We start from the raw sequence: 11,847 nt of genomic DNA on the forward strand, positions 1-11,847 counted from the left end.
AAGTTAAAGCTTGGTCGCAAATGGGTCTTCCAAATGGACAATGACCCCAAGCATACTTCCAAAGTTGTGGCAAAATGGCTTAAGGACAACAAAGTCAAGGTATTGGAGTGGCCATCACAAAGCCCTGGTCTTAATCCTATAGAAAATATGTGGGCTGAACTGAAAAAGTGTATGCGGGCAAGGAGGCCTACAATCCGGACTCAGTTACACCAGCTCTGTCAGGAGGAATGGGCCAAAATTCACCCAACTTATTGTGGAAAGCTTGTGGAAGGCTACCCAAAACATTTGACCCAAGTTAAACAATTTAAAGGCAATGCTACCAAATACGAATTGAGCGTATGTAAACTTCTGACCTACTGGGAAGGTGATGAAAGAAATAAAAGCTGAAGTAAATCATTCTCTCTACTATTATTCTGACATTTCACATTCTTAAAATAAAGTGGTGATCCTAACTGACCTAAGACAGGGAATTGTTACTCAGATTAAATGTCAGGAATTGTAAAAAACTGTAAACTGTAAATGTATTTGGCTCGGGTTTTTGTAAACTTCCGACTTCAACTGTATCAAAAATGTACTATATGTATATATTTAATTTTATACTCCAGACTTGTCTTGTCTTGTCTTAATATTTCTATATCTCTTAATTCCATTATTTTACTTTTAGACTTGGGTATTGTTAGATATCACTGCACTGTTGGAGCACAAGCATTTCACTGCACCTGTAATAACATCTGCTAAATATGTGTATCGACAACTGAAATTTGATTTCATTTAGTTTTGAGTTCATAACAAGCTATAATGAGTTTATAAAGAGTTTATAACAAGCTATAATGAGATAGTAAAGAGTTTCTATCAAGCTATAAAGACTTTATAAAGAGTTTATAACAAGCGATAATGAGTTTATAAAGAGTTTTTAACAAGCTATAATGAGTTTATAAAGCGTTTATAACAAGCTATAATGAGTTAATAAAGAGTTTATAACAAGCTATAATGAGTTTATGAAGAGTTTCTAACAAGCTATAATGAGTTAGTAATGAGTTTCTATCAAGCTTTAAAGCATTTATAAAGAGGTTATAACAAGCTATAAAGAATTTATAACGAGTCTATAACAAGCTATAATGAGTTTATAAAGAGTTTATAACAAGCTATAAAGCATTTATAAAGAGGTTATAACAAGATATAAAGAGTTTATAAAGAGTTTATAACAAGCTATAATGAGTTAATGAAGAGTTATAACAAGTTATAAAGTGTTTATAACAAGTTGATAAAACATAGAAAGGGAGAGATGGAGGGATGGTTCTACCTCTTTTAGTCGTCCAGAGGTAAAGGAAGGTGAGAGGACACTGCGGATCCGTCTCCATGTATCGTCCTCGGCAAAGGACAATGCATCAAACAGCTCGCCGTTCAGAAACATGAAGTTCTAAAACATGGAGGGCAGTTAAAACAAATATATGATTTAATAATGATCATTAATAATTAATATTGATCATTCTATTTACATAATATTCACACTACTTTGAATGAATACCACAAATAATGTATTAATAATATCAGCAAAACTTTTTGGGTTATTATTATTCAGAACGTGTGTGTGTGTGTGTGTGTGTGTGTGTGTGTGTGTGTGTGTGTGCGTGTGTGTGTGTGTGTGTGTGTGTGTGTGTGTGTGTGTGTGTGTGTGTGTGTGTGTGTGTGTGTGTGTCTCACCCTGCGGTTGGTGAAGATGTTGTAACACTCTTTAATCAGGATGGTCTTGATCATGCTTTTGTCCATGGTACACAGAACAGGCTGCCTCCCATCATAGATCCTTCACAGAGGAGAAACACACCTGGCTTTAACCACTATATATTCACTTACATGGTACACAGAACAGACTGCCTCCCATCATAGATCCTTCACAGAGGAGAAACACACCTGGCTTTAACCACTATATATACACCTACATGGTACACAGAACAGGCTGCCTCCCATCATAGATCCTTCACAGAGGAGAAACACACCTGGCTTTAACCACTATATATTCACCTACATGGTACACTGCACAGACTGCCTCCCATCATAGATCCTTCACAGAGGAGAAACACACCTGGCTTTAACCACTATATATACACCTACATGATACACAGAACAGACTGCCTCCCATCATAGATCCTTCACAGAGGAGAAACACACCTGGCTTTAACCACTATATATACACCTCATGGTACACAGAACAGACTGCCTCCCATCATAGATCCTTCACAGAGGAGAAACACACCTGGCTTTAACCAATATATATACACCTACATGGTACACAGAACAGACTGCCTCTCATTGTACATCCTTCACTATGGCATTTTGTTGAGTTACAGCCTTATTCTAAAATGTATTTAATAAATAAAAAACGCTCATAAATCTACACACAACACCCCATAACGAGAAAGCGAAAAACAGAAATACTTTATTTACATACGTTTTCTGACCCTTTGCTATGAGACTCCAAATTGAGCTCAGGTGCATTCTGTTTCCATCATGCTTGAGATGTGTCTACAACTTGATTGGAGTCCACCTGTGGTAAATTCCATTGATTGGACATGATATATAAGTTCCACAGTTGACATTGCATGTCAGAGCAAAAACCAAGCCATGAGGTCGAAAGAATTGTCCGTAGGGCTCCAGGACAGGATTGTGTTGAGCCACAGATCTGGGGAATATTTCTGCAGCATTGAAAGTCCCCAAAAACACAGTGGCCTCCAACATTCTTTAATCAAAGAACCACCAAGACTCTTCCTAGAGCGGGCCACTCGGCCAAACTGAGCAATCGGGGGAGAAGGGCCTTGGTCAGGGACGTGACCAAGAACCTTATGGTCACTCTGACAGAGCTCCAGAGTTCCTCTGTGGAGATGGGAGAACATTCCAGGAGGACAAGCATCTCTGCAACACTCCACTAATCAGGCCTTTATGGTAGAGTGGCCAGACGGAAGCCACTCCTCATTAAAAGGCACATAACAGCCGACTTGGAGTTTGCCAAAAGGTACTTAAAGACTCTCAGACCATGAGAATCAAGATTAAACTCTTTGGCCTGAATGAAAAGTGTCACGTCTGGAGAAAACCTGGCATCAGCTCTACGGTGAAGCATGGTGGTGGCAGCATCATGATGTGGGGATGTTTATCAGCGGCAGGGACTGGGAGACTAGTCAGGATCAAGGGAAAGATGAACGGAGAAAAGTACAGAGAGATCATTGATGAAAACCTGCTCAAGAGCGCTCAGGACCTCAGACTGGAGTGAAGGTTCACCTTCCAACAGGACAACAACCCTAAGCACACAGCCAAGACAACGCAGGAGTGGCTTTGGGACAAGTCTCTGAATGTCCTTGAGTGGCCCAGCCAGAGACCGGACCTGCAGAGAAGAATTGGAGAAACTCCCCAAATATTGGTGTGCCAAGCTTGTACCATTATACCCAAGAAGACACGAGGCTGTAATTTCTGCCAAAAGTGCTTCAGCAAAGTACTGAGAAAATGGACTGAATACTTACGTAAATGTGATATTTAATTTGTTTTTTTGTTTTTATACATTTGCAAAAAATTCTAAAAAACAGTTCTTGCTTTGTCATTATGGGGTATTGTGTGAGTAGATTGATGAGGGAAAAAACAATTAAATCAATTTTAGAATAAGGCTGTAATGTAACAAAATGTGGAAAAGGTGAAGAGGTCTGAGTACACCTACAATCCTACATGATACACAGAACAGACTCCCTCCCATCATAGATCCTTCACAGAGGAGAAACACAGACACACATTTAACCACCTCATATAAAACTACAAAGAAAACATTATTCTGGTTGTTGATATTATTAATACTATTCCTCATGGTCACATGACAGCTCGAGCAGGTGATTAATTGTAAGGAAAAAGCATAGTACAGTTGTGAGTCATCCTAGTACGGTACAGCCAACTGAACTCACCCCCAGATTCTCCCGTACTTCTGAAAGCACTCTGTGTCAAAGTTAGTGAAACCCTGCACACAGAGAGGCAGAGAGAGGTAGAGAGGTAGAGAGAGAGAGAGAATGAGAGAGAGAATGAGAGAGCAAGAGAGAGAGAGAGTGAATGAGAGAGAGAGAGAAAGAGAGAGAGAAAACAGCTGATTCATGCCTGGCCATGCCCTAGGTCATGTAGGTGTGTCCTAAACATGAACAGAGAACACACCTGAAACAGGTGAGGGTTGAGGAGGGTTTGTTATTTTCTATGGTCCTCAGGGTCAAGCAACACTTCTAGACTGATCATGTCTCATTTTACCTTTTATTTATCTATTGTTCAAACAACCGGCTAGTGCTCTTTTTCTTCTCAATGTATTATTTCATATGGGAGAAAAATAACACTACTGTTTAAAATATGAGAGAGATGTTTATTCTGAATGGGTACTAACCTTTCTATACTCCATCATTGTGCCAAAGTAAGGTAGGGGTTTGGGACCAGGGACACCCATCTTAGTGAATACACCATAGGGCCAGTACCCGTACCTGTACACACACACACACACACACACACACACACACACACACACACACACACACACACACACACACACACACACACACACACACACACACACACACACACACACACACACACACACACACACACACAGTAACTAGTAATATGTTCTAGAGAAGTCAGAGTAAGTATACTATCCCTGTATATACGCACGTTATTCTGTATATAAACATGTTAATCTGTACATACCCATGTTATTCTGTATATAGCCATGTTAATCTGTATATAACCATATTATTCTGTTGTCATGACGTTGGCCTGTGGGTAAGGTTTATGACCCCCCCCCCCCCATAAATACCTTTCCCCCTTCCCCTCTCTTACTGACCCTACTGAAGGACTGCTGTCCTGTTAAATATAGAGAGTCTGGGAACATCAAACAAATGGGGAAAGGTACCACATATTTTGTTAATAAAACCAGTTGGAAATATGCTTGGGAACGTAATGAGTATGTATGTCAGTTCGGTTGTCATCTGAGACATTATGACTGATGACAGGACGACATAAACTGTATCTGAGAAAGTATACACCCTCTAGTTATCAGAGTCACATGGAATTGTTATGCAATGGAAATGTTTGATATTGAAAATGTTTGTTAGGAGATGAAATGTAATTTTAGCTTCCGAATGAGAGATTTGGGTTTTCATAAGGAAAGTGCCCTGCTCGATCAGTAACCCAACCCTGTGAAGAGACAGGGGTTATAAACGATGAAACACCTCCCTCCCCCTCTCCACTATATAATCCTTTGACGAAAAGATAACCAGGTAGTTCCAGTACGGGAGGGCTGCAGCCTCCACGTTAGAAGGAGACACACATATCAAGGACAGAACTATGCCAACCTCGGCGTGAGCTTTGATGGCGAATGGTATGAACTTTGAGCTTATTCACTACAGAAGTGATACTTCCTAGCCGTTGAGTTAGCAGCTGCCGCTGTCGACGTGGGCTAGGAAAGGACGGACGACGGAACCAGTCTAACAGACGGACGAAGATACCACCACGTATCCAATTTACCACCAGAGACATTGTTCCGAGTACAGGAAGATCTGTTGGCCAACCCGGCCAGCATCTACGACCAATCTACCGAAGCGCTGCTCAGAGTAAATATTTATTGCATTTTCCTTTTCCAAATGGGCGGTAATTTAGAATGCATAAGATAATGTATTTACGATAGCATAGCTGCTGTTTCTTTGTTCCTAAATCTTCCCGCTCTTTCATTCAAGCCCAACCCCCTTTCCTTTGTGTAACCAGCCATGATACAGGTTCCGTCCACCAGGACGTTTTCTGTATGACGTCATTGTATTCTGTGTATTTGTAATTCTGTGTGATTAGTTAGGTATTTAGTAAATAAATAATTAAACCCAATTTTGTATTGCTGATTCAACTTGTTAGCCAGGGTTCGTGAAGATAGCCAAGAATTTACAACTTTCATTATGAGACTGAAAATAAGGTGAGGATTGAGATGACGGCTATCGATGTAAAATATTACTAAGTATTTTAAGAGTTTATTCGGAAGATAACAGCTCTATAAACGTTCTTCCGTGGTGCCCCGACTTTCTAGTTAATTACATTTACATGATTAGCTTAATCAGGTAATATTAATTACAGAGAAATCATTTTATAAATTAGCCTGTCATATCACTTAATCCGGCATAGCCAAAGACACGACACTGTATATAACCATGTTATTCTGTATATAAACATGTTATTCTGTGTATAACCATGTTATTCTGTATATAGCCATGTTATTCTGTATTTAACCATGTTATTCTGTACACATCCATTCTATTCTGTATATAGCCAGGTTATTCTGTATATAACCATGTTATTCTGTACATAGCCATGTTATTCCGTATATAGCCATGTCATTCTGTATTTAGCCATGTTATCCTGTATATAACACGTTATTACATATATAACCATGTTATTCTGTATACAGCCATGTAATTCTATATATAGACATTTTATTACGTATATAACCATTTGATTCTGTATGTAGCCATGTTATTCAGTGTATAACCGTGTTATTCTGTACATAGCCATGTTATTCTGTACATAACCATGTTCTTCTGTGTACAGCCATGTTATTCTGTATATAACCATGTTATTCTGTACATAGCCATGTTATTCCGTATATAGCCATGTCATTCTGTATTTAGCCATGTTATCCTGTATATAACACGTTATTACATATATAACCATGTTATTCTGTATACAGCCATGTAATTCTATATATTGACATTTTATTACGTATATAACCATTTTATTCTGTATGTAGCCATGTTATTCAGTGTATAACCGTGTTATTCTGTACATAGCCATGTTATTCTGTACATAACCATGTTCTTCTGTGTACAGCCATGTTATTCTGTATATAACCATGTTATTCTGTATATAGCCATGTTAATCTGCATTTATCCATGTTATTCTGTATATAACCATGTTTTTCGGTATATATCCAATTTTTTCAGTATATATCCATGTTATTCTGTACATGACCATGTTATTCTGTATATAACCAATGTCTTCTGTGTATAGCCATGTTATTCTGTATTTAGCCATGTTTTTCTGTATGTAACCATGTTATTATATTTATAATCATGTTATTCTCTATATAGCCATGTTATTCTGTATATAGCCATGTTAATCGGTAAATAACAATGTCATTTTGTATATAACCATGTTAAGTCTGTATATAGCCATGTAATTCTGTATTTAGCCATGTTATTCTGTATATAGGCATGTTATTCTCTATATAGCCATGTTATTCTGTATATAGCCATGTTAATCGGTAAATAACAATGTTATTCTGTATCTAACCATGTTATTCTGTATATAGCCATGTTATTCTGTATATAACCATGTTATTCTGTATATAACCATGTTATTCTGTATATAGACATGTTATTACGTATATAATCATGTTATTCTGTATATAGACATGTTATTACGTATATAACCATGTTATTCTGTATATAACCATGTTATTCTGTATATAGACATGTTATTATGTATATAACCATTTTATTCTGTATATAGCCATGTTATTCTTTAAATAGCCTTGTTAATGTGTACATAACCATTCATCCCTGTGTTTCCTCTATATAGCCATGTTATTCTGAATATAACCGTGTTATTCTGTACATAGTCATGTTACTCTGCATATAACCATGTTATTGTGTAATCAACCATGTTATTCTGTATATAACCATGTTATTCTGTATATAACAATGCTATTCTGTGTATAACCATTTTATTAAGTACATAACCATGTTATTCTGTAAATAACTATGTTAATCTGTTTATAGCCATGTTAATCTGTACATAACCATGTTAATCTGTATATAACCATGGTTTTCTGTATATATCCATGTTATTCTGTATAAAGCCATGTTATTCTGTAAAGAACTATGTTAATCTGTATATAGCCATGTTAATATGTATATAGCCATGTTAATCTGTATATGCTATTCTGTATATAACCATGTTATTATATATATACCCATGTTATTCAGTATGTATCCATGTTATTCTGTACATGACCATGTTATTCTGTATATTACCGTGTTATTCTGTATATAGCAATGTTATTTTGTGTATAACCATGTAATTCTGTATTTTTTATTTATTTATTTCACCTTTCTTTATCCAGGTAGGCAAGTTGAGAACAAGTTCTCATTTACAATTGCGACCTGGCGATATAGCCATGTTATTCAGTATTAAGCCATGTTAATCTGTACATAACCATGAACTTTTGTATTTAACCATGTTAAGTCTGTATATAGCTGTGTAAATCTGTATATAGCCATGTTTTTCTGTATATAGCCATGTGAATCTCTATATAAACATGTTATTCTGTATATAACCATGTTTGTCTGTATATAACCATGTTACTCTGTATATAGCCATGTTATTCTGTATATAGCCATGTTTTGCTGTATGTAACCATGTTATTCTGTATATAGACATGTTATTATGTATCTAACCATGTTATTCTGTATATTGCCATGTTATTCTTTTTATAACCATGTTAATGTGTACATAACCATGTTGTTCTGTGTATAACCATGTTAAGTCTATATATAACCATGTAAATCTGTATATAGCCATGTTATTCTGTATATAGCCATGTTAATCTGTATATAACCATGTTATTCTGCATATAACCATGTTATTCTGTATATAGCCATGTTACTCTGTATATAACATGTTATTCTGTAAACAACCATGTTATTCTGTATATAGCCATGCGATTGTGTATATCCATGCAATTCTGTGTATAACCATGTTTTTCTGTATATAACCATGTTATTCTGTATATAGCCATGTTACTCTGTATATAACCACGTTATTCTGTAAACAACCATGTTATTCTGTATATAACCATGCTATTATGTGTATAACCATTTTACTAAGTACATAATCATGTTATTCTTTTTATAACTAAGTTAATCTGTATATAGCCATGTTAATCTGTATATAACCATGTTATTCTGTATATAACCATGTTATTCTGCATATAGCCATGTTTCTATGTTTATTGCCATTTTATTCTGTATTTGATTATGTTAATCTGTATTTAGCCATGTTATTCTTTATATAACCATGTTATTCGGTATATAACCATGTTTTTACGTATATAACCATGTAATTCTGTATATAGCCATGTTTTTCTGTTTATAGCCATGTTAATCTGTATATAACCATGTTATTCTCTATATAACCATGTTATTCTGTATGTAACCATGTTATTCTGTATATGGACATGTTATTCTGTATATAGCCATGTTATTCTGTATATAGCCATGATTTTCCGTATATAGCCATGTTGTTCTGTATATAGCCATGTTAATTCTGTATATTGCCATGTTAATTCTGTATATTGCCATGTTATTCTGTATGTAGCCATGTTATTCTGCATATAGCCATGTTATTCTATACATAGCCATGTTATTATGTGTATAGCCTGGTTATTCTCTACATTGTCATTTTATTCTGTATATAGCCATGTTATTCTGTATATAACCATGTTTTTCTGCATATAACCATGTTATCATTTTGTCACACCCTTATCTGTTTCACCTGTCCTAGTTGTTTTCTCCACCCCCTCCAGTTGTCGCTTGTTTTCCCCAGTGTATTCATCCCTGTGTTTCCTGTCTCTCTGTGCCTGTTCGTCTTGTATGTCCAAGTCAACCTGTGGTTTTACCCATTCTCCTGCCTTTGCTTTTTCTTCTTTTTCTAGTCCTCCCGATTTTGACCCTTGCCTGTTTCTGGACTCTGTACCCACCTGCCTGACCATTCTGCCTGCCTTGACCTCGAGCCTGTCTGCCACTCTATACCTCCTGGACTCTAATCTTGTTTTGACCTTTTGCCTGTCCACGACCATTCTCTTGCCTACTCCTTTTTGGATTATTTAACATCTGAGAGTCCAACCATCTGCCTCCTGTGTCTGCATCTGGGTCTCGCCTTGAGTTATGATACGTTGTTGGAAAAGGACCCGTAAGTAAGCATTTCACTAATAGTCTACAACAGTTAATATTGAGAATTTTCCAGAACATGTGTGGTCATGATACATTTCAGGATAGTCCGCAAGATGAGTGCACTCTATATATGGGTTTGGGTCATTAGACACCATTAGATATGCACCTGTCTGAGGATTGTACATGACTGCTTATTTTTGTATCAGTGGTATGGTCTAATATATACTGTTGCTATGGTTACACCTTTTGGGATTTTACCAGAACATGGGTGTTCCTTTCAGAGGAGCTAGCAGGATAACATGTCTGGTTATTTCTATGGACTGTTGCTATGGTCCTACATGCATGCACCTGTCTTAGTCGAGAACATGTCTGTATGTTTGAACTATTGCTGTGGCTCTAAAGTTTCCATGCCCTAAAGTGAAACCAATCTAAAATGAGTGCAAGGCAATAAGATAACAGTGGTTTAAATGCCAGAGGGGATGACTCATTTAGAGGAGTTACTACGGGGGTGACGTAAGGAGGACAGCTGTATAAGAAGTGTTTGCCAAGACTGGAATAGTAGTTGTTTTCATGAACTAGCTCTGCTTTTATTATGTCGTGATAAAAGTCTATTTGAACTCACAGGCTCCGGTATTTGTGAAATATTATTGACTGAATATTTCCACGACATAAACTACGATGCATGTGTCAAATAACATTTGATTTGATGTAATACTATTTGATTTGAAGACCTTACACTACAATGAAGGTGATGAGGAGGGCCAGGAGGGTCCAGGTCTCAGCAGAGAGGTATGGCAGAAAACTCATCATCTTTTCCTCCGGTTCGGCTCCCTGCTGCTTCTGAAAACAAAGGTTCCGTTTTCTCTCAGGCTCGTTTGAGTTCACTTGTCCAATGGTCTGACAGGTTTTGAGTTGTTTTCTCTGTCCGGTTCTAGTGTGGTTCTTCTGTGCATTCGGCAGATCTCAACTACCGACCGTTGCTCTTCTCCATACTCTGTTTGAGACCGTGCAGGTTGCAAGTGATTATTGTATCCCGTCGGAAAAACACATCTGTGATGGTAGCTAGAATAAGGATGAGTCACAATGGAATTTGCAGTTCACCTTCAAAATAAGGGTCCAATATTGAAACTGATGCAAACAGACGCAAACAGTGGATATAATGCCATTTTTGGTTTAGATAATGCTAAGCAAGGTTGGAATGTTTGGTATATGAATTAAACAAAAGACAATAAGTAGGTTTGCATTGGGGCAAACTTCTATTTTACTGTACAGCGTTACCTCTGGATCTTGGGTCCATGAAAGGTGAAGAGTTTACGCAAATATTAGCGTCATAGCTCTTATTGCAGGACTGTAACTATGGGAAATCACTTTCCAATTCCATAAGTAAGGCTGTACATTAAAATATGAATGTTCAATAGGCACTATAGGCTGAATTGTGAGGTGATTTCCCACAGTTAAAGTCCCGCAATAAGAGCTACGATGCTAATATTTGTGTGAACTCATAATTGTAATCCGTGGGTGTCAATGAGTAGGCTGTACCCCTTGTCATGAACTCAAGATCCATAAGGCTGTACCCCGTGTCATGAACCCAAGATCCATAAGGCTGTACCCCATGTCATGAACCCAAGATCCATAAGGCTGTACCCCATGTCATGAACCCAAGATCCATAAGGCTGTACCCCATGTCATGAACCCAAGATCCATAAGGCTGTACACTGAAGGTACATCTACAGCGCAATTTGAAAAACATTTTATTTGGTCAAATTAACAAATTATTTTCTTTTGTTGAATGTATTATATATGTTTAGCATCATAAATTCCCTCCAGGATTTTTGCATGATTC

The 11,847-nt window shown here is 37.1% G+C and overlaps 1 long non-coding RNA gene and 1 pseudogene across 2 annotated transcripts in view; both read right to left on the reverse strand.

The window, feature by feature from the left end:
* LOC106591924 (cytochrome P450 3A27-like) overlaps nucleotides 1-11,037 on the reverse strand; it is a 56,945-nt pseudogene extending 45,908 nt beyond the window's left edge. The window contains exon 1 of the transcript XR_014379558.1: nucleotides 10,741-11,037. The product of XR_014379558.1 is annotated as a cytochrome P450 3A27-like (transcript). The remainder of the gene's footprint in view (nucleotides 1-10,740) is intronic.
* On the reverse strand, nucleotides 1,842-4,479 carry LOC145859379 (uncharacterized). Its single transcript, XR_014379559.1, has 3 exons — nucleotides 4,403-4,479; nucleotides 3,942-3,994; nucleotides 1,842-1,976 (listed from the first exon to the last, which is right to left on the reverse strand). It is a non-coding gene; the product is annotated as an uncharacterized LOC145859379 (long non-coding RNA).
* Nucleotides 11,038-11,847: the final 810 nt, after the last annotated feature.

The sequence above is a fragment of the Salmo salar genome, chromosome 12 (assembly GCF_965601325.2).
Source record: "Salmo salar chromosome 12, fSalSal1, whole genome shotgun sequence".
NCBI classification, from domain to species: domain Eukaryota; kingdom Metazoa; phylum Chordata; class Actinopteri; order Salmoniformes; family Salmonidae; genus Salmo; species Salmo salar.